Source organism: Cynocephalus volans, chromosome 9 (assembly GCF_027409185.1).
Source record: "Cynocephalus volans isolate mCynVol1 chromosome 9, mCynVol1.pri, whole genome shotgun sequence".
Taxonomy (NCBI): Eukaryota; Metazoa; Chordata; class Mammalia; order Dermoptera; family Cynocephalidae; genus Cynocephalus; species Cynocephalus volans.
The window spans coordinates 136,010,827-136,035,923 of NC_084468.1; positions in this window are offsets into that span (position 1 = coordinate 136,010,827).

The window sequence follows — 25,097 nt, forward strand, 5'->3', positions numbered from 1 at the left end:
TAGGGATAGTTTGATTTTCTCCTCTTCAATTTGGATACCCTTTATTGCTTTCTCTTGCCTTACTGTGCAGACTATAACCTCTAAGACTGTGTTGAATAGGAGTAGGGAAAGTGAGCATCCTTGTTTTGTTCCAGATCTTAGAGGAAAATCTTCCAATTTTTGGCCATTCAGTATGATATTTGCTTTGGGTTTGTCATATATGGCCGTTATTGTGTTAAGGTACATTCCTTCTATACCTAATTTATTGAGTTTTTTTTTTTATCATGAAGGGGTGTTGGATTTTATCAAATGCTTTTCTGCCTCTGTTGAAATAATAATATGGTTTTTTTCTTTCACTCTGTTGATGTGATGTATCATGTTTATTGATTTGCATATGTTGAACCATTCTTGCATCCCTGGATTGATCCTACTTGATCAATTGAATTACAGGTGATGTATATAGAAATTGCAGAGACACTTTGGAGTTCTAGGTAATATTATATTTTTTTCAGAGAGGGTTTACTTTTGCTTTTGACAGGCATTTAGGTTACAGGGAACTCACCTTAATTCAATCCATGATTGAGCCGATTCACCTCTGGCTTTTAGTCTTTGCAATATCTGGTCTACTTATGATTCACTCTCATTATTAGACCTTTCCTCCTTAGTTGGTTTTTGTACTAGTTTCCTAGGGCTGTTATAAAAATTTCCACAAAGGTAGCTTAAAACCACAAAAATTTATAGTCTCACGGTTCTGGATCTAAAAGTCTACATCAAGGTGCTGGCAGGGCCATGCGCCCTCTGAAGGCTCCAGGGAAGACTCCTTCCTTGCCTCTTTCTAACTGCTGGTGGTTGCAAAAATCCTTGGCATTCTTTGTCTTGCAGTGGCATCATCCAGTCTCTGCCTCCATTGGCACCTGGCTTCTTCCCTGTGTGTTTATGTCTTTGTGTCTCCTCCTCTTCTTATATGGATACAAATCATATTGGATGTGGTGCCCAACCTACTTTGCTATGACCTCATCTTAAGTAATTACATCTGTGAAGACCCTATTTCCAAATATGTTTGCATTCTGAGGTTCCAAATAAACATGAATTTGGCGGAGACACTATTCAAAGTAGAATAGCCTTGAACTCCAATTTTGTCCTCCTAGCTCTGTTAGAATTCTGAAAACTGCAGCAACTTCTCAGTCTTTTTGTGGTTACATTGGAATGAGCAAATTCCTTGAGGGCAAATATGGCACCATCTGTCTAGCTTACCCTTCTGTGTTTCTTTACATAAGTTTATTTGTATATCTTATTTTTTGATGGAATGTTGCTTTGATACAAGCTTGTCTAATGTAGCCTGAAATGGATGTCTATCATAATGTTTCGATTTAAATATTTTTTCCTCCATCATTTCTTTTGCTCTTTATTTCTTCTTGAGCATTTAATTTCTGTTTGATATCTTTTACATTCAGCCTGAAGAACTTTCTTTAGGATTCCCTGTGTATGAGTTTTCTAGTGAAAGATTCTCTGTTTTATTTTAACTTAAAATGACTTTATTTTGTCTTCATTATTAAAGAATATTTTTGCTGGATATAGAATTCTGAATGACAATTGTTAAAAAAATCACTTAAAGAATGTTGTTCCACTTTCTTATGGCCTTCATAGTTTCTGATGAGAAGTTGGCTGAAAAATGAATTGCCTCTCCCTGTATATATAGTCTTATTTTTCTCTTTCTGCTTTCCATCTTAACTGTTTACACTTAACTTCGACTCTGGCTCTGACTCTCGAATTCTGATTTTGACTCTGATGTGAATCAGTGTGGTTATGCTTTTTTTTTTTTTTTTTTTTGGTATTCATAGAGCACCTTGAATCTGTGAATTTATGTATTTCATCAAATCTGGAAAGTGTGGCTATCACTTTTTCAAATAGTTTTCTCCCATTTTTTTCTTTCTTTTCCTCTTTCTGGAACTCTAATTACATATGTTAGGTCTAACAGGGCCTTTAGGCTATGCTCATTTTTTTTTTTTTTTTTTGCTGATCTTTTCTCTTTCTGCTCTGTGTGCCGATTGGGTTACAAATTCAAGAAATGCTCGAGGTGAATATATTTGTAATTGCAAATGGGAAACAAAATGTTTGCTAAAGAAATGAATGTCACATAAGTGTGCAACAAGCAAAAAGATGTATGAGGAGAAGGTGGTCTTCCCAATGAGTCTATTGAATGTCCGTCCCAGTCTCCCAGAGAAAATATTTATTGCAATTGACAGAAACATGAAAAAACATACGACTAATAGCATGTTGAAGAAGTTTTTTAAAATGTGATATGTAAGTCATAGTTATTTGTGCTCTGTGAGAGTATAAATAAATAATTTTTTATTGAAGGGGAAATTGGTAGGAGGAGGGGAGGGGAGGATGTCTGATCTCTGTCTTAGGGAGACACCTACTGGTAGGGCATCATTTGTGAATTTTCCCCCACCCCACCTCTTATGTTTAAATTGTGATATACTTTTTTTTGTGGAGAAGATTCCAGATAGTGCAGTTTATTTGGAAGAAACTAGGGTGAGAAGTGAGAGTTGGGCAAAAGTTTGGAGATGATGCACGGTCACAGAACTCACAGAAAAATCAAAGGGACATAAACTTGGGGGCTCTCAGTAACCTGAGAAAAGAAAGGTAAAAACAGTACTGAAAGATGATAACATTTCTGTGGAAGTCAGAGATTTTGTTGTCTCAGGATTTTATTTGTATGTCATTGCATAATTAGAAATTTTATAATTATTATTTCTGTACATCAGTTTTTAAGTAATTCTTACAGATTTTCTCTTCTTTTATGATTTTATAAATCCTGTTTCATCATTATGGCTCTTTTAATATATGTTTGGTTGAAGACAGAGTATTAATGCTTTAAAATATTTGAAGATAGCATTTGAATAACCCTGTAATAATGTTCACATATAAACATGAAGTCACATAGGATTAGCCAGATGCACTCATGTACACAAGGGTATATATCTCAAGGGGAAAATGTTGCTATAAAGTTTTGAAACTTTTTTGGTAAAACATATTAGCTTTTAATTTAGTATAGTAAATTGGTTATGGCATGTGAGTATATAAAGCTGTCCTCTACCCCCAACCTATTAATGCTCAATTTAAATTTAAGAATTTCAAGATAAACTAATTAGAAACAGTTTTTTTCAAATCAAGCCAACCATCAAACTCTTTGAAAAATACATTTTCTTCTCCAAGAATAATCATTGATCTTTTATTTGTTGCTTTATTTGTGGGCAAACGAAAGCATATGGGGAGCAGGGAGGCCCACGGTGGATGATCATCTCATCGACATTGAACCTGCAAGTGCCTTGGCCCCTGAAATGCCTCCCTTTCCCAGTCCATGGAGTGCTGACCTCGGAAGCTGGGCATGACTGGAAATGGAGCCAACAAGAGAGGAATGTAGGCACTCTGGGGATCTTTTGGGGAGTATTTTCATTTCCCTTGAGAACACGTGCTACTTCAGCTCTTCCAACTTTTCCTTGTCAAAGTCCTGAAGTATGTGGCTGTGGGCAGGACTAGGGCTGGTGTCTTGAAGGATAAAGGTCTTGCTGAGTCTTCTGCAGGTGGTTCTTGTCTCATCTCCTGGCTGTGACTTGTGACTGTCATTTACTAAAACTTCAGGGAAGAAGGAATGCTCGAATCTTGAAGTGTCCTGACTATGTAACTCCCCTGGTTTACTTAGGAGTAAGCAGGCCCCTTCTTCTTTGTGCCCTGGTTCTCTTGCTGTCTCATCTGTTTCAGCATCCTTTTCACATTTCTTTTTCCAGCTCTCACTCCGCAGGTCCTCTCCTTCTTGCTCCATCTATCAAATGTAAGGAAATAATGTAATATCAACCATTTACCTTTTTGAGCGGGAAGATGGGTAGTTCTTCTATTTTAAGACTTCGATCTCACTGTGAAGTGAAAACCTTTGTTTTCTACTAACCAAACCAGGTAGGAAGTATCTGGGGGAGGAAAGATTCATCTAATCTGTTCAGGGGAAAGGTTGACCTGAGAATGAGGATGTAATCTAAGAAGTTTGGGTATGTGTTGTAAATTCCTAAAATGTGATCTTTTGAGGTGCTTACGGAATTCCGGTTGACGTGCTCGATGAGCTGAGTTGCTGGTTAACTGGAACCTTCCTGTGCTGTACAGAATATCTCAATACAGCATTTCCTGATGACCAGTTTCTCTGGCTTATTCCTCTAATAGACTAGACACTTCTTGTTCAAAAGCTGCACCAATACTTTGCTAGGGAAATTCAGTCCCTTAGTGTAATTTCCAAGGCACGTTGATTGATTGAGACTGACTCCCCATCCCGAAGAGGCCAAAGGTCGTTAATGAGCTATCTAATGACATCAGTCATGGAAATGTTCTTTCAGGTATTTGCACTAGCCAGTTAATCCTGCTCCTGTTGTTTCCTGGAACTTCAATCCAAGCTTAATCCCAAATACGGACAATTATTTATTCATTTGTTCATTCAGCCAAGCATTCAACATTTATTGGGTGTTAACTCTTGTCACTATGCTAAACTCTGGGAATACTAAGATGAATAAAATCCCAGAATTCCACAATCATTGTAGACCTTAGAGATCATCTCATCAAAAGCAAAACAATCAGGATAAAATACCCCATGATACATAAAAAATGGCTTCTTTGCTCAAGTGAGGTGAAAAGCCAGGTATAACTCTGGGTGCCAGTTTCATGACTCTGAGACTTTTATAGCCTCAAAGTGCCATGGAGATTCTGTTGTAGTTTAGTGCTTTTTGCTATTTGTGTTGCAGTTAACAAGGTCAACCTTGCTGGGAAATGAATAAGCAACCAGGTGATCTCAAGAGCTGAGGGAAAGAGCCCTTTCCTTCCTCCTCACACAACCCTGCTTACTCATGGACATCTAGAATTTCTCAAATTGAAACTGAGGTCATTACATATTTAAGGGATGTTTAAAACTCCAAATTAACCCAGAGGGATGACATAGACTTAAATCTAAAAAGGGTGTTAATAACTGAAATCATCCTCATTTTGGAAAAGAGAGGGAAGGGAAAGGGCTGGAGAGCACTGATAATTTGGGTGAAGGGTTTCTATTCAGAAGGAAAAAAGAAAAATTTTGCTAAGGTCACAGTTTTGTTCAAGAGCTATCATCCTGTTAAAAAGAACTGTAGTCAAACTGTGTTAATATAGCAAAATGAAGATTTTTACTTACTTAAAATCCCCACATAGTTGCTCATTAGAATCGTGAACTAATGTTTACGCTGGGCCTCAAGAGAATGCTTCAAGAAATATAAGCATCCTGACTTGCATATATATATGGTTTTGAAATTGAAAATGCTCTGCAGTAGAAGTTTTAATTGTGTTTTGAAATGCTCGTCTGTATTACCTTTTTAGGAACTAGCGAAAATAGTCTTGTTCTCTGTGGCATTTGTGAAACATAAGCTTTCTTCTCTGTAGTTCTCTTATTCCCAGAAACTGTGTGAGCACGCACGCACACACACACACACACACACACACACACACACACACATGCACACATGCGCACACACACACCCACACACAGACACACACACACGTGCGCGCGCACACACACACACACACATGATTAAGAAGCAATAATTCAGGATTTCTGAATATCTTTATTTAGGCTATTTTCTCTCAAAACAATAACATGTATTATACGTCCTTTTTAATTAAAGAGAAAGCAAACACTAAAAGATATAACATCTGCTGGAAATATAATCTAAATTGAAAACTTGTGCAGACATAAGTAGCAAGGGAGAAAATATAGGGGCAGGAAGTATGGAAAGATGTTAATGTTAAAAGCAGTTTTTAAAAACATCATGAATGATAGAAAGTGCATAGGTGAAATATTTTTGGAGCAAAAAACCCCCCAAAAACACCCCCAACCCTAATCTTATCTGAAGATTGATAGCAGTGTTTGTTTGCTCTGGGCTTAATTAATCTTGTAGTAGATTCCCAGCGAGTTTTCAAATTTTAAAAGATGGATAGGCCATATTTAGTGACCATCTAAGGATTTATACTTTCTCTTAGGAACAGAACTCTTACCTAAATTACTAAAATCATTAATCTCTTACAAGTAACTAAGAACCACTGTTTCTTTTCCACATTCAAAACCTACAAGAAGTTGTGTTTTTTATTTGATATAATACAAGAGTATTTCAAAAAGTTCATGGAAAGATTTGTATTATTTTTCAATTCTATTTTTCCACAAACTTTTTGAAATAGTCTCGTATAGTCGTTTAAGTAACCAATATAACTTTTTTGGTAAGATAAGAGAACCTCTATTTGGGATAGGGAAGAGGAAACTAATTGGAAGAGAGAAAAAAGTGTATTCAAAAATTATAAGGCACATAAAATGCAAGACAAAATTATGATGTCTGATTAGCTGTGCACAGCTGCAATAAAATATAGTATTGTACAGTCCTTCAAGCTTTGGAGGCTATTCCTGTAAGTGGGTAAATTGGCAGCCACTGATATGGTATAATTTCAAGAGTTCCATAAGCTCTACCCACTTCCTCAACAGTAGAACCACTGCTTTGTACTGACATACTGGCTCCAGAAAGCTTCTGCTGAAAGGACTTCCCTACCTGGTAGAGATAAGTTAACTTATTCTATCAGATTAACCAACTCCCACCTAAAGAAAGCCTAGCTGTGAGGGAAGGAAACACAGGGCAAGTTCCAGACATAGTTCATTATGGGCAGGACAAGTCCTCTGCAGTGTCATGGCGGGAGGTCCTGGTAATCGAGGGACGGCACGGGAGCACTGTGTCACTTGTTGGGAAAAGAAGATGGAGGAGAGGAAGTATGGAAAGTGAGGGACACAGCTAGGTTAGTGGCAGCCTGATCCTATGTGCTCGACCTCTGTTCATTTATCTCTGAGCATGTCCATTTTCCTCATAAAGCACCTTTGTTTTCTGCCCTGTGCACAAACATCACGACCCGTGTCTGAGAATGTTGGGAATTTTATTAGGTCCATAAAGTTTTAGCTGTGGCCTAGTCCACCAAGGCCAAAATAAATAAGTAGAGAGAGTGTAAGGGTAACATTTTTTTTTTTGAACCAGGCTTAAAGAAAGAAAAACTACCGAAGCTCTAAAATAACTTTGTTACAGTGACTTTGTTACAGTGGTTTTAGAGGGGATTTCTCCTTACCAACTAAGAATTCTGTTAAGTGTAGGCTGAGAAACTACAGTCAGAATGCAGCCAGCAAATTCACTTTTCAGATTTTTCTGAGAATATTCTGCTCTGTGGATTTAGGTAAGTGGTTAAAATGATAGACAACTGGTTGGCCACAGGCCTGAAGCTAACTGAGTAAAAAAGCAAAATGCCCAGGCTTTAAGAATTGGGCTTTCTAGGCAAATATTAATGACAGAATTAATTATTATTGATAATGTGATAAATTTTCCATTGAACCTTTTCTCTTCTCTACTTTTCCAAGGTTCAAAATCTATATTATTCAAATTTCTTCAGCTAAAATCTTCAGTGTATCATGATAATAATATTAATTATGATTACTATATATATATATACACATACATGTATATACATGTATATACACATACATGTATATATGTATATACACACATATATATATAAATAATGTTTTGAGCACTTACTATGTGCCAGATATAGTTCTATGAACTTGAAATGCATTAACTAATTTCCTTCTCATTATAAGAATTAGCTACTGGTATTATTCCATTTCGCAGATGAGAAAACTGAGAGAAAGATCAGTTAAGTAACTTTCATTAGACCACATAGATGGTCATAAGATGAGAACCTGGAATGTATAAATATGTACCTCGCTCTCAGTTCATAAGATCATGAAGAACTTACAAATGAATTTGTAGCTACTTCCCTTGCCCAGGGTGTCTTTCACCATCATCATTATCAATAACATTTTTGGGTGTCCAGTATGTACACTAGGAATGCAATTAATTAGTAGTGAAAAAATCATAATGTTGAGTGGAAAAAGCAAGATTCAGAACAATAGCAGAATATGATGCTCTCTATGTGAAATTTAAATATTTATACCTAAAAACATAATGTTTATATAATATATGCATGTTTGTAAAAGACGTGTCAACCTCATGAGAGTAGGGCTTCCTGGTCCATGAGGAGGAGAATGGGGTGGAGGGGTGGTGAGATCTGGAAGCGATATCTTGAAATGGGGACAGTTGATAATTCTGAGTGATATGACTATTATTCTTTGTATTTTTTGTTTCTTAAATTTCTAAAAATACGATAAAAAAGAATGTGTATGGAAGACACTGATTCCTGTGCTGCAGAGGTCTTCATTTTAGCTGGGGAGTCAGGACGTGCAGATGAAGAGAAGACAAATTAGTTTCAAATTAGTACCATGGTGCATAAGGCTTGTGGGGCTCTGAGGGAGACATTACTCAGGTCAGGAGAATTGGGCAGAGCTTCGCAGACGAGGGAAGATGTGAGTGGGGCCTTGAAGGTTTAACCTAGACAAGTGCAGAGGAGGGAATTCCAGGTAGATAGCTGGACCGAAGGTCTGAGTGGGGTGGGCACCTAAGGGTGGCATCCACAGCAGCGTGGAAGAGTCAGGTGAGACAGTGTATGCAGAACATCCAGCATGGCCTGGAGCCTTACAGATGGATCTAATTATGGCAATACCATACAACAGAAGAGGCACTACCCAGCCCCCGAGTGTATTTGATTTTTCAAGATCCCAGTGTTGACAGTCACACCAAGGGGCATTTCCTACCTTTATTTGAACCTCAGAGGATCCATAAAAGTTCAAGGAGTCATTTTCTTTATGAGGACAAACCCTCACTTTAAGACCCAATGTGAAAATGGACACCATATCTTTCATATCTTTCCAGAATATTTGTCTTTTTGTTTTATCTCCAGAGCTAACCTGGAAGTTGAATGAAAAAGCTCCCTCTACAGAGCCCAGAAAATAGTTATTGTTTATTTCTCAGTTGTTGACTGAATTCCAACCATATGCCCTCAGGGTCTGTCAGAAGACACTCCTACCACTGCGGTACGAGGCAGCGCACACAAGTCCAGTGGGAGGCTGGGGACAGTGGCGTGAGAGCCGAGGAGGGGGAGGTTAGAGCCTCACTCAGTGATCTTGGAAAAGATTAACTCCTGATCATTCCTTGCTTTTCTGAAAGGGCTCGTAGTTGGATTCACAACTGTTGCAGCATATCTTCTCTGAGTTAGTTGAGGAGTTTGAGTATCAGAACACAAATTGCAAAAAATTCTCCTTGGCCTGTCATGTGGTACGATCATGTGGAGCACTCAACCACAAACCCCCCGAAAAAGGAAATAGATGTATTCGTGGGGGTCTGGGTGTCACAGCCGTAGAAGATGGTAGCGATACCAAACCCAACTCCTCTCCCGCCCTCCTGTCCTGCTACACATACCCTTAATCTCCTCCTACTCAAAGTTCTCAGTGTTCTCACAGTCCGGGTGTTTCCTTTTAGGGCAGATATGGCAGGCAAAGGATTGGGTGTGAATGGCTCCTATTGGACAACTTGGGTGGTGTCCATTTTGCAGTTGGTCCTTTTCTCTGGGGAAGGTAAATGGATCCGCGGGGGATCTCAGGACATCACCTGGACACTCTGCCTTGTACTCAGCACAGCACCCCTCCCTGAGCAGGGCTCAGTCCCTTTTTATGTAGTGCTTCTCCACCTGCCCTTTGCTGCTGTCCTATTTAGTGAGCTCAGCTTCTCACTGATCCTTCCCCCCAAGGCCGTCTTATCAGAAGTCATATCTTACCTCTCAGTGTCTTATTTTGAGTAGAGGTGTGGTGGGGAGTCTAATTATTATTGTCTCAACTGCTTTAACTTATTCAGAAGAGCATACTTAGCAACACTAATGAATAAAAACTTTTTTTTTTAATGGCCAGTTCTCTTTATCTTCAAATCAGTGTACTTTCTCCATATAAACATATCCAGGACCTGGACCTAAATATATTGAATATGATTTTTACTTTTCCTTCATCCAAGATGAGATACTCAAAATAACAATATTTAGAAAACTTCTCCGTACGTCCTGCCATTAGCTTTATTTTTATATATTCCTTATTGATAATGCCCGACAGAGATAACTTTTAAAAAGAAAACCCACTGAGCTATCTGATAGTCAATCCAAGTAGTATGACTTAAGTACAGACAGTGAAAGAGCCAGTAGACACCTCCCCAGTCCTTACTCATAGCCCTGAGGCTGAAGAATTTTAAGGCTAAATGAGGCTTTGGAGGGGAAGAATCTAACGTCCCTCACATATTGCAAGGCAGGATAGCCAAATGTCTAGAAAGTATGGATTATGGAGCCAGGCTACTGATTAAAATCTGGCTCCTTACTGATCCCGTAACCCTGTTCTTCAATTCCTTCATCTGTCAAATGCGTGTTCCACGTGGGGCTCTGCGGAAGCAGATGATAAGACAGATTTCGGTGTGCAGAGCATTGACTAGAGATCGGCACCAGTAAAAGGATGAGGGAGGAAGGGAATTGGGCACAGGGAGAATTCAGACAGTGATGCAGGCCTGACAGTGCAGGGACTAACTCAGTGGGGGGCCCCGGAGCAAATGTTGTCCATCAGCGTTCTCCCGGGTCAGGACTTTCTTCCCCTGACTCGCTCTGCTGGCCCAGGCTTCCTGGGGGAAGGGTGTGACCCTGGGCAAGTAGTTCTGTAGCTGAGACAGACCCTGAAGGAGCTGGAGGCTGTCTGCTGACCACTCCCCTGGCAGCTGAGAAGCGAGTCCTTCCTTCTCCACATCTATCAAAAAGCGGGTAAAAATAGTACTACCTTATAGGGTCATTATGAGGATTAAGTGAGTTATTATATGGAGAGTTCATAGAAGAGTGTTTGCTGCTATTATTGTACATGCATGCATGTGTGTGCAATGCCTCTGTTCCATGACTAGAATCTTGGAGAATGATTTCTAGAATGTGATGAGGTAAGTGAGAGCTTCCACAGCTGGTTTGTTCTTTCTCCGTCATTGCAAATTGCCTTGCTAGAAGTTCATGAGTTATTTTACGCATTACTTTGCTAGGCAATTCAGGTGGTCTTGACTTTGTTTTCTGGACATTATGAGTGTTAGAAATCCTTGGAATTAAGCTGGGCAGCCATGATATAAAACTTGGCTTGTGTTTTCAGCTAGATGATAAAGTGTGAGCAGAACAGAGGGAGCCAAGCAGAGCTAATGAAGGACCTCAAGAGAAGGTTGAGCAAACTTAAAAGGGAGCAAGCAAACCACTGTGCACTGAGTCCTCGATTCAGACTCTGAGGGAGCAGGGAGCTGTGCAGGGCTGGTTTTGATCTAGCAGTGTGGGGTTTGGGGTGTACAGAACGCTCAGCCTAGCTCAGCCTAGCTCTCTAGACTGGCTGGCTTCTGAAATTCCAGACTCTGGTCCAAGTCCCACCCGGGCTTGTCTCAAATGTCATAGAGTCCAGGAACATAGACCTTTGCTCTCTGAAACTGTTTAGGGTGAACTGGGTAGCAAAGCTCTCACTCTTGTTCACAAAGAACAGAGAAGAAGATGTTTGCTTCATAGGAAATAGTGACTGGTACTAGGAAGTATTCATTTGAAGAATGAATCTAGTACCCCAAATCCTGACTTTTGAGGAGCTCAAAGTCTGAAGAACAGAGACAGCACAAGCTCTGAGAAAAATATGTGCAGATGTATACATAAAATATGAATTACACATGAACTGTGAGAGTTTAAGGTCTGCCTCATGGCCAGGTGTGTTATTGAAGATGTTATTGGGAGTGGGATCTGAAGGGATGAGTCCGGGAAGACTATAAGGAAAGGAAACATTTTGAAGAATGCTTTGAAGGAGGGAAGTAGTTCATAGGTGTTTGGAAAAGAGGACCCCCTAGAGAACAGAAGTTTGTGAGTCCCTTGCATATGGAAATCATGTACCTGTTGCTTTGGTATGTCTAGAACTTTGCATAGCATTTGGCACATAGTAGGTCTCAAAAAATGTTGGTTAAACGGAGTGTACTTGTAAGGGCTGTTGGAGTGGATGGGCACAAAGGCAAGGCAAGGAGATGTGACCATGGTCCAGGATGAAAGGTCTAGAGTGGGCATGACCAGGGCACCAGGTGTGGACAAAGAAAGTCTGAGACATGCTGTAGGTCTGTGTTTCTCAATCAGGGGTCTACAAATATAGTCTCAGAGTCTAGCAAGTTCTTCCTATGGTTTTGAAAATGCTGTCTTTTCTTTTTGATCATCTGGAAAAACCACATTGTAACCAAACCCTGCCATGTGATTTAGGTGTTGTGTTCTCTTTGTGTTTGTTGTGGAGTATTGGCACCGTGTAATTGCCAAAATGACAGCATTTAGCTTTGTAACGTGCTGGTAAGCACGTCTGGCTGCCATTAGGTTGGCCACTGCTAACATCAAAATCACAAAAACCATTCCTCACCCACTGCTGTTCAGCAGAAGGCCGTTGATCCAGGAGTCTAAACACTGGAAGTGCCCAAAGAACAAAATTGTCCTAAATGATTTTAAAATAATTGTAAAAAAAAATCATCTATGGTAATAACAATTGGCTCTGGTGCATCTGCTCTAGTGAATGGCCTGGAATTTAGGGGCCCAGGCAGTGTGAGGCAGCAAGGAGATGAGGATGTCATCAGTGGTGGCCGTGGAACCACAGCAGTTCCTCTCTCTCTCTCTCTCTAAGATTGAGTTATGGTGGTTCTGGGATATTTATGTTTTGGCAGGTAACAGTTAAGCCAAAGTGTTAAAATGTTAAATTGAAATTTGGCAAATGTACTTTACATATCCCGTTTCCTAATCTAAATACTGGAAAGAAAAAACAAGGAGATGCATTCATGAAACATTGGGGTGGAGCAAGTGTTTTTCCATCCTAGTGTGCTTTTAGAGTTAAGTCTTTAGAAATATAGAAAATCCTGATAAAGCCATATGTCAGGATGTGCATTAAAAGATAACCTAGAGTATGCATGTCAAATTACTTTAATCAGTTTAAAAGACGAATTTTTGTTTGGAGAGAAATTTGTACTTGAAAGGAGATTTCATAGAGCAAGATTTTGGTTTCTTAATTGTTCAATATATTGACATGTTGATTTGATGTGCTAGAAAATGGAATGATGTGGCCGTGTAGTGTACTATTTCATTGTTGAGGGTGAATGAGAAAAGAAAAAGGTAGTTTTAACATGTAAATAATGTGATTGTGCCAAATGATGGCATACATGGCACCTATATGGAGGAAATATTTGCAGTTGCTGGAATAGATAAAAATGGCTGTAGAACTGGATTATCATGTGGTAAACAGCAGCATAGATATGCTGGACTCAAATGCAGTTAATTCCACAGAATCATGCTCAGAATAGTATTTGGTTTGGACATGTTAATATTCTCTGGTTTTTTCTATTAGAGATGCTAATATGTGGAAATGTAGGACTATAATGCACGAGGGCAGCTACTTTTGCTTTTTTGTTTATCACTGTAGCTCTAGCACCTTTGACAGTGCCTAGGGCACAGTAGATACTCAACAAAGCCTTGTGGAATGAATGTATTTGAATTTTATTGGTTTTATACTTCCTTTTTACATAATTTGTACTTTTTTTTATTTTATGGTTGGAAAAGAACTTGATGCTTAAGAACTTTAAACCTAGCTCCATATTGTGCATATTTAAATGAAATTTAAAAATAATTAAATTCAATGAGAGTCTTCAAAAGTTCTTATTTTTATTGGTGTCTATACTTTACTCTAGTTTGTCAAATACTGTAATGGAGCAGGAGTAATCACATTACAAACTCTGTGTTCTGTGTGTGTTACAGGAGGAGGGAAGTAGAAAGTAGAATAGAGAAAAAAGAAGAGAGAGAGATTAGAAATGAGCCAACATTATGAACTTTAGGAGCTGCCAGGAGACTGACACTGTTTTTACTGTAATTGGTTGAATAGTCCCTGCTGGCGCTCCTACCCCTCAAAGCATGTGCACCCAGAATTGTGAATGTGACCTTATTTGGAATAAGGGTTTCTGCTGTCGTAATTAAGATAAGGATCTCGAGATGAAGTCATTCTGGGTCAGGGTGGGCCCTAAATCCAATGATGGGTGTCCTTATAAGAGACAGAAAAGGAGAAAACACACAGAGACAGAGGGGAAGGCCATGTGAAGAGGAGGCAGAGACTGGAGTGATGCCTTTACAAGCCAAGAAACACCAAGAGTTGTGGGCAGCCACCAGACTCTAGGAGAGAGAGAGGCATGGAACAGATTCTCCCTCAGAGCCTCTAGAAGAAACCAGCTCTGCTGACAGTTTAATTTCAGACTTCTGGCCTTCAGAACTGTGAAAGAATAAACTTCTGTTGTTTTAAAGCCACCATCTTTGTGATTATTTGTTATAGCCCTAGGAAATTAATGCAACAGTGGGATATCAAGATAAAGAGAATACATCTTTAGAGCTGATGAAATACTGATACTGGCACTCATGGATAAATATTTTATTTTCATATATATATACATATATGAAATATTTCATATATGTATATATATTTTTTTAAGTAATGTGTACCCTAAGTGGATTAACATTTGATAAGATAAGAAGCTTAACCCAAAGACCTCTCAAAACCACCCTGCACCGCTAGTGTTAACTACCACAGGGCAAATTTCCTGCACTAAGGGCTTTCTCCCTTTGACCAGCACATCGGGTACTGTCAAGGGTCCTGCTTCTCTCACACTGAACACACTTGTATGTGTGCTCATACCCTCCAGTCAGGGATCTGCTTTCAGAGTTTCTCTCCCATAGAAAGTAAAGAGCAAAAATGAAATGACTGGGTTGCTAAGGAAGTTAACTCCGAGTGATTGTTGCTAACACCAAAAACCGATGCCAGATACAAGTACATCACCACACATCACTCATTGACCAACATTATAATCTGTCTGTGGGCTTAATAATGGTCACGTGCCCACATGTTGTCCTATAGTCATTAATCTCCTTCTGCATGTAAGAAATACTTTTCACTGTGGCTATCCAGAAGTTAAAAGTGGAAAAAGAGTACTTTTTCTCTATAGATAGTTAAAAAACTTAATTTAAAAATATTTCCAAATATGCACCAAATACATAAAATATCAAATAGTCATTGAATAAGTGCCACATCCATGAGGTTTTATTCCTGGCAAGAAGATACCTAAATTAGATCAGCATGGGCCCTGCAATCTTCTCTTGAGAAACCTGTGCATTCTTTTCCTGTCACAATGGCTAGAAAAGGCACTTTATATTCTACATCCCAAATAATGTCTTTGGTTTAGAAATGCTAGCATTTTCATCTGCTTAAATCAGAGTGTACTCCAAAGGGTGGGGAGGGGATATTATTTTTCATTTCAGCCATTCAAAAGAATTAGCTTTCCAGAAGAACTTTTGTTCCTATAATATACCCAACTAGACCTACTTATTCACTCAGGAAAAAAAAAAAAAAAAAAAAAAAAAAAGAAGAAAACTCAGAAGAGCCAAGAATCTGTCAACCCAGTAATAGTGGTTGACCAAGCTCTGGCATTGAACTCTTGTAAGATTTCGGTAGAGCCAGAGGACTTTTGGAGTGGAGGCGAGTCTTAGAAGAAACCAAACCTGTGGGGAGAAAATCTGGGCCTAACTGTGTAGCTAATGTACTCTGCAGCCAGGGAAGAACAGTTTCACCTCTGAACCTAATTTACCTGTTAGAATATTTTCCAAAGTAAAAATGCCTCCTTCCCTAACCCAGGGAAAAATGGGGAAAATGGGGATTGTCTCACAATGAAAAAGCCCTCAGTAGAGATGAAGCATAGTAGATGCCACCTGCGAGTTCTTAAACTTGGGTGCAAATTAGCTAGGTTTTCAGTGAATTGGCAAGCTTGGGATTTAGACAACTTCTATGTTGAATCTGCTGGTAAAATGACTGCCTTTTGTATTATGTTTCATATGTCGGGTTCACACACAGTAAGGATCAGTAGGGCAAGGGGGTGGGGCCATGTAGTGGAGTGACAAGAGGCTTTGGAGACAGTACCATCGGGACTCAAATTGTACTTCTCTTGCTTCCTAGCAGTATGACCTTAGGAAAAAGATTTAACCTACCTGACTTTTGATTTCCTCTGTTGTAAAGTGAGCATAACTATAGAGAATACAGAGTTGATGCTGGGGGATTAAATGAGGTAATGGGGGCCAGATGCCCAGCCTGGTGCCTGGTGCCAGGGAGGTCCTCTTCAGGAAGCACAACAACTAACTCTCATTTCTCCGTACTCGAACCAATCCTCCATTTAGTTGCATTTGTCTATGTAGCTTCCTTATGTCCTGGAATGCTTAAATATTAGAATCAATTAAGATTTGGTTTTGCTTTAAGTAACAGTGGCCTGAAATACTGGCATCTTAAACTAGATAAGAATTTATTAGAAGTACTAGGAGTCTTCTAGTAGAAGTCTGGAGGAAGACAGTGCAGATGGTTATTCTGCTTATGAATCCTTGGGGACCCAGGCAAGTTCTGTTTTCATCATGTAATCCTTTCATCCCAGGTTACCCCATGATCCATTATGACTGCTTTAACTCCAGCTATCATGTCTCTATTCTAGCTAACAGAAATAAAGAAGGAATAAAAAAAAAAATGGGCAAAGGATGGCCCCTATTGTCTTTTCTCAAAACATAAAAGCACTCAATGACCAGAACACATGACCAATCCTAGCTGCAAGACAAGCTGGGGTTTCTGTTACTATGGAAGAAGGGTGAACGAATATTGGAGATGCATGCTGTCACAGCTCTGTGTTAATAGTGATATGAGTTACTGCTCATGTGTGTAGGTGTTTTTGACCTCAAGCTCATACCAAGAATCGCTTGTTTTCTGGACATGATCACTGTCTGCAAAGTCTGCTGCTCTTCTTGACTATCAATGGCTGGAAGTTGGGTTGCAAGTTGGTTTCATTGTCACTCATGTTTTTCCCTTTTAGTCATGCATGTTTTGGGTTCTCGTAAAAAACATTTCTCCCTTGTAAGAATATCATTTTCTCCACTTCTTTTCCTAGCACTTCCTTTTCCTTGGAGAACTGTTCCTTCTCTATTGTGTATGGTTCTGGGTTGGTGGGGAGAGTCATAGCATTCTGCTGGGAGGGTCAACCATAGTGACTCCATACAATGGTTAATCATATCGCCTCAATGGGATGGCCAGTCTTAGTGCTTCAACCCTCTGGTCACATGATTGACCCAGAGCTAGGCCTCTCAGGGACCTTTGTGATGATGGTATACATGGACACTGGTGCAAAAAGTTTTCACTTGCACCAGGGGGTGCTAAACCGGAATCAGGTAAACCAGGAGCTGCCAATAGACATGCCACTTGGTCCCTTAACCATACACACGTGCATACACATGCATGTATACAACATGCACACACACAGTGTACACACATACACACATAAAGAAAGCACATCTTCAGTTAAAAAACAGAAGATAATGTGGCCAATAGGAAGAGGAAGTCAGAGATGGTAGTAAGATTGTGGACTTTAATGATATTTCTTGAGTCTTTTGGAGTCCTCAAGGTCAACTCCACCCTCAATATGTCAGTTTTATATCTCCAATAAATTTTTCTTTGCTTCAACCTCAGCTGGGTTTCTGTCATTGCAACTAAGTGACTCATGACAAACATATGGCCCTGTTCAAAATTCATGAGAAGCAGTGCTCATAGACCTGGCTGTGATTCTGAGCTAAATTAAAATACTTAGATTTAAAAACTAATTTAAAAAAAAAAAAGGTAAAAATGGAGTCATCTGTAAATGTGCTAAGTAAATTCATCACTTTAAAATGGAAGCATAGCAATGAGGTTAGGTGTATGTGGCCTGGTGCCAGAGTGTCCTGGTGTAAATCTGGATCCCTCCGTTTAACCAGAGGATGATCTTGGCAGACCACTTAATCTGTCAGTGTCTCAGAGAGACACTAGTGAAACTTACCTCAGAGGATTTTTCTGATGATTAAGTGAATTAATATTGGTAAAGCAATTAAAACAGAGTTTGGCTCATATCAGGTACTTCATAGGATCCTTCTGTAAATTACTAAGATTTTTCTTTTGGAGTCTCAAGTGCAGAGTTTCCACTGTGTTCATGGCAAAATTAATAACCATTTTATAAGATAAATACTCTAGAGCTTACAAACAATATTGTCAGATTTTTGTAGATTGGGATTGCTTCAAACAAGATAAATCTACACATTTAGAATTCAAATATGGCACAATCTTATTTTGCTGTAAAATCTCCCACATAACTTTAGTACTGTGGTTGGAATGTAGCTTTTGCAAAGTGTGTACAGTATTACTGCCATTACCTTCTCTCCCAGCAATACTTCTGTAGATTTATTTGGGGATCTGGGGTTTCAGAAGTGTTCTGTGCCATACCTGGTAACTTAACATGAGCAGCCTTGTTGGATTAAGAATATGAAGGCAGCTGACTCTGCAGACAGTGAGCAGAGTTTCAGAAATTATGAAGTATCAGGATTCCACATAAGGAAAAGATCTGGACCCTAGTGAGCAGATATGCAGAAGTAGGTTACCTCAATGAGATCTGTTGTACCTGGCCAACAGACACTTCTGAATCCCATTGAGGAGGATGTTGACTGTATGATATGTCCTGGGATTATACATAATCTGGTTGCATTTTGGGAAGGAACATCAGCTCTTAGTTAAATATGTGTGAATTTCTTAGTACTCACCAAGGGAATGATAGCACAGAATGGCACACTTAAACGTTAATGCTTTTGCAAGGAATCACAGACCCTCATACAAACACCCAGATGAACAATCTCTTTGTTCTTGCCTAGGCTGGTGTCTCCTTATCATTAGTGAAGGACCGCCTGGCCTGCACCAAAAGTCTCCTGCCATATTCTCATGGCTAGTTGTTTTCAGCTACAGGAAATATCTTTCCCGTTCTTACCTCTGCATATGACACTTTTTTCCAAAGCCACATCGCAGAATGTCAGAGCCTTGGGTGACTGGAGAGAGCTTCTTCACTGCCTGCATTATATTATAGGTGAGAGAACAGAGGCTCAGAGAGGAATAACCTGTCCAAGGATCCAGACTCATTCTCCACAAGATGGCCAATCATTATTAATTAAAACAGAGAGGCAGTTTTTCTCTGTGAATTGATTTGCATGTGACATATTAGCATTATTTACAGATTCCACCGAGTCAGTAGGTCCAAGGGACAGCTAACCTGGAATTTGAGCCAGCAGCGACAATCCAAAATGCAAACTCAGGACAGACCTGCTGCTGTTGGCTGAAGCTCCAAAGCCAGCAATGTAACTGACATGGCAATCTGGCTTGTCACCACTGTGTGGGGAGGCTTTCCAAAGAGTGGCTACCTGGGAATTATTATGCATGTCATTAGAACAGAGAGTAAGGTGAACCCAGCCTGTTCATAGTTTCTTACAGTGTATATGAAAGTTCATTACTAGCTTGTGACAAATTAGTTACAGGCAGGAAAATGCTGTTCTATATGGTTGGAACCAAGTCCAGATTATATTTCCACATCTAAATATACTCTCAAAGGTAATAACATTTTTCTTATGATTACTGCAGAGCTGATAGGACTGTCAACTTTGAATTTTTGAAACTATTCCTATCTTAAGCTTTTTGGCTCTTGACTACAATGCAAGCTGGGATTTTGTTACTAGCTGATTTATTAAAGAAAGTGTAGCAGAGGTGCAAGAGAAGGGGTAAGTCAAGAAAATGACCATGATCTGAATTTTGTCTTGTTTAGAACTTGAGCAAACATTCATAAGGAGAGTAGAAGTTCTCTCATAATAGTTGCTATTGAAAATAGCTTTTAAAAGGTAAAGGCTTGATTCTTATATGCTTCTGATCTACACTTCCTTAATGTCTTAATTTTCTACACATCCATGAGCATGCTTTGATTTATTTCTATCCTTCTCTTTCTCTCCTTTTTCTTTAGTCCTCCCAAATTTCTCTTCACAATCTTTAGGTTGGAATCCAGGCTAGAGACAAATGCTCACATGACTCCCCGCCACAAGGCACTACAGTATCATGTCTGCTGCCTCCATGGGTTTTCTCCTAGCCTGGACAGCCCTGCTCTGCTGCTGCGGGGGACATGAGTCATATGGTGCAGTTGTGGGAGGTGGTTCCTGAGTCCTCTCCTGGGATCATTGTGTGGCCAACTGAGACCATCAGCAGTGACCTTGGCAGGTGGCATGGTCTAGGGGGTGGAAATAGCACTGTATACTCAGGGTAAATTTAGCTGGTTCTGGGCCTCATTTCTGTGTGGTCCTGGGTAGATCACTAGTTTGTCTGAGCATCTTTTCCCTCATTTATTAAGTGACAAGCTTGCACTATGTAACCTCCAATTCCTTTCCATTTCTAGTGTTCATGATTCAGGAGACTCAATTTGATCCAAGGCATGTCCAATTTCATTTAATAAGACTCATTTTATGATGGGATTCCTTTCTACATGCTTGAAAGAAAATAGAAGTAGAAATTTATTTTGGAGTTATCATAATTGAATGTGACTGCCTTCGGTGTAATTCCAGCATCAGAGAACTTACTAAGCATTAATGGAGAAGCATAATGAGCTGAGGTCTCAATCATATTTTTCATTTTAAATTGGATATGATTAGTTCATCTTGCACTTATGTACCCTGAAAGTATCAGGTAGCAACAGAGCACAGTCACAATTCCATGTGAATCAGTTATTCCCATGGCAGGTAGAGTTGCACAATTCTCTAGTCAAGAGAGTATCATTATGGTAACTAGTGGGGGCCCCTGTCCCAAGGGTCCCCTTAGTCATCCATTGTAGGGAGCCACAATTACCACTGATCGAGTACATTCACATAAATAGAAATTGTTGGACAATACAACACCAAATTTGTTGTTAAATACTAGTGATTGGAGAGAAAAGACAAAACTGAATGAGAGCTCTCATTTATGAAATGTTGAAATAAAAAAAAAAATTAATGCATCCAGAAATCATGAATTATCTAAACCAGAGGCTCTTAGCTTGGTGTAGAGACCTACTAGTGAGTCTCGATTCCTTTGGAATATGTTGCAAATAATGTGTTAGAAACTATTAGGTGTACAAGATAAAAGTAATTTATCTGCAAATTTCATATGAAAAAATTAAAACAGATTCTAGGTTATTCCTTTAATATTTATTTCTCTTTCATTTGCATTCAGTATTTTTAAAACTAGGAGGAAAAGGGGTTGAATTACAATGAGGAATAGTGCATTACTCTGGGGGTGTCCATGAGACTGAGTCTTGCATATGAACTTATCTTGCCTGGCAGGAAAAACGTGTTGAAAACTACTGAACTAAAACACTGTTTGTAAAACAATGTCACACCAGCCTAGATTGAACAACCACCAGTGACTCATCAAGTACTAAAATTTAGGGATATATCATTATTTCTCATTTGGATTATCACACACACACTCACTCAATTTTCCTTTAGTATCTAAGGTGTACATATTCAAGGCAAATAAAGTTAGAATATTTAGATAAATATAAAAGTAAACCATAATCCCAGATGCAGTAATAGTAACCTATCTCAAAGAGTTATTGTGATATAAATGTAAAGTAGTTGCAGTGCCTGAACAGCGAGCGTGTCTGTGAGTGCTAACTGTGATCATTGTCATACACTTTGGAATATTTCCTTCTGATTTCCTCTCCCAACTGTTTCTCCTCCAGTATTTCCTAACTCAGTAGGTGGCATTATCTTTTCTTTGTTTTTCATGCACAAAACTTCACTCCTCTCTATAACTCCCACTGTTGAATCCAGTGCGTTAGATAATTCTACTGATTCTACCTTTAATGTAGATCCAGAATTTAACGACTGTTCACCAACTGCATTACTACTGCCCTGTTCAAGCCATAAGCATCTCATATCTCAACTACAGCGGTGGCTTTTGAAGGGGTCTTTCTGCTTCTGTTCTTGTGCCGCCTGTGGACTATCTCTCACACGGCAGCCAGCAGCCTCTGCCTCTTTTCCACTCAAGACCATAAGACACGGGCCCTTGCTTACGCACCGACCTCAGTTCCACCACTCCCGCACCAGCTCCTCCTCTCCAGCCACCAGGCCGTCTTGCTGTGCCTTGAACGTGCCTGCCAGGCTTTTACTCCTGGCCTTTGAATTTGGTGCCATCCTCTTTTGGAGCAGCCTGCTCTTCCTGCAGATCTCTGTCCAAACCTCCGCAGAGAAATTCTTCCTTGACCACGTATTTGAAATTGTTCCCTCCTCTGTGCTCTAATTCTTTACCCTACCTTATTTTTAATCACAGTGTTTATCCCTGACATTATATTTACGTTTATTTGTTTATTGCCTTTCCCCCACCCTTCTAGATTGTAAACTCTATAAGGGTGGGAACTTGCAGCATGTTTGGTTCACTGCTGTCTCCCTAGAACCCGGAACAGTAAAAACATAGACATACTCCGTGTATATTTGGTGAATGGATAAATGAATGAACATCCTCTATATCCATATGTATGCTGTACTTTGTTTCATGGTCCACTTAACCACTCTTTATTGCACTGTGTGCACTTTTCCTATTAGTAAATAAATCTTCATGGCACTATTCTTATTGTGGCACAGGAGATCTTTGTATGGCACAGGAGATCTTTGTGGCACAGGATGTACTACAACTGATTGAAACAATGTCTTATTAATGAAACTTCAGATTGATTTCAATTTTTTTCTATTATAAGAAGTACTGACATGAACATCTTTAGAAACAGTCTTCATTACCACAGGATAAATTGCTGGAAATGAAGTGTACTTCAGGTATGCTCATTTTTAGGATTGCATTATAATATAGAACTCCAGATTACCTTTTACAGTAGTTTGCCAATTTAATTCTCCCATCAATGTAGCGGCTACCTGTATTATAAACCTTGTGCTTTGTTTAGACAGAGTCTGAAGGCAGGGAGCAGGATTTCATTTACTGAACTTAAATAGCACTGAAGAAAGGTGAAGTGTACTCAGCAGCATTTCAAATGTTTGTGGGGTAATAATCATGAGGGATGTGACAGAGATAATTTTGATTGGAGCATAAATGCACTCTGAGACTGTTGACTTGTAGAGCAGTCCTCAAAGCCAGGCAGGCACAGCAGCCACACTCCCAACGGTTGAGCAAAAAACCTGTAAGACAAATCACTTCTCAAGCCTACGATTCTACCCTAACATAGGATGGTTACATCACCTCGAATCTGAGTAAGGAGGAAAGAGAGATCCCACAGGAAATAGGGCAGGGTGTCCAGGATTCCTGAGCAAAGGTAGTGAGAGAACATTCCTGAAGATAGGCATAGGCAGTTCCATCTTGCCTGCATGCCTTTCTCTGTGATATGCTGGCTCTCACTATCTAATAGGTCCCTTGTTCTGCTAGTTAAAATGAGAGATGCCCATGCCAAGTACAAATGGGTTAAATAAATGTGCATTTCTGTGGTGCTGTAGCTATTGGTCTGTAATGGGCTCCCAGCAGAAGTGGGAATGGAAGGGGTCACCCTGCCCTAGGAAGCTGGTGCCAGGAAGGTCTATCAGGCACCTCGTGTTGTGGCAGATGCCTCCACAGTATTTAATACCTAGGGTTGGAAACATAAACACTCTTCTATTCTTGCAGTTTTCTGCAACTTAGTGTTCAGAGAGCAGAGCCTGAGAATATGATATTCCAGAGCCTGTGGTAGGTTTCTCAGAAATTCCTGTGAGCCAGGGTCAGGAGAGCAAGAAGGACTTTGTTATAAGAGAGCTATGAACTTTCATGGACTTATGTCCTTTTTCCTTATCCCTGAATTCTATTGCCTGAGGACTTGAGTGTTGTTTTTTCTGAGATGGGTGGGCATTAGATCTGCATTTTTTGGACACAGGGCTGTAGTCTTCTAAAACTCACATGGGTTCAGAGGGCCCTGGCCCTTTCCTCCTCTCTCCTTCTCTTCGGGCTCCTTCACTCCTACCCCTGGCAATGTGGCAGAGAATTTCAGTAGGTTAAAACCCTCCACATAGGTCAGATACACTTCTATAGATATTGTTTCCTCATCTCTCTAGTCCTAGAAAACATCTCTGTGAGTAATAAAGGCAGCTGACTCTGAATTTCTCTGGTCAAGAGTAGAACACAAAGCCTGAAAACATTACCATGAGTGTAAAGTTCTTAGGGAACAAAGAGGATCTTTTGAAAATATTTTGTATTCTACCGTGCTCTCTGTGAGTGCTCTACAGTATTTAATCCCTATGACAATTACTTTTCCCTTGGGAATAATTTTACATTTATTATTGTGGAAGCCCCAGAGATAGGCTCTATAATTCTGACTCCTGCTCAGAGAAGTGGAATGAACCAGAATGAACCTACTTTTCCAGGGTTCTTCGAAGAGCTCTCCTTGCCTTCCAGAGCACTGGGTTTCCATATGTTGTCTTCTCTATCTCCAGTAGGTCCAATGTCACGTGCTGGATATTTCACTCATTCTGCGCTTCTCAGACACAGCTGCCCTCTGAGCCAGCGGGAGCAGGAGACAGGCATTAGCTCCATACCCCCTGCTTCCTGGACCTGCAGAATGGAAACTGGTGTCCCCGTGACTCAGGGTGAGGGGGCTGGATTGTGGCAGTGCTGTTTCCCCTCTGGGTGTCTGATTTTTATCTCACTGATTTCACAGTTTGTTAATGACATTTTCAAAAGTTCTGTGGGCTCCAAAATTGTTTCCACAATTTCTTTTCTTTTCTTTTTTTTTTTGGCATTAAAGGTTTAATTTTGCTGTTTTTTGAACTGCTATTGGTACTGTCTTGTAATTTAAGTTGTGTGACATTTCAGTGTTAAGGCCTGGGGCTGGGAGCTGAAAACTGACTCTGTGGAGGTGAGTTGAATTGTTCCTTCCTGTTTGTTTGGTTATTTTTGGAGGCTGGGGCTGGCGTACTGGGGTCGAACCTTTGACCTTGGTGTTAATAAGGCAACACTAACCAACTGAGCTAACTGGCCAGCCCACTTCCCTCCTGTTTTGATGGAGGACCTCACCTTGCAGAAGCTGCATCTAGACACCCTTGAGCAGGGCACATGCATGGCAGGTAGATGGAGGAAAGATCTGGGGGCTTGGTTCTGCTGGAAACTCCCCCAGGCTGATGAACCAGGTGACAGCAATTCAGAGCCTAACCTGCTACAACCAGTA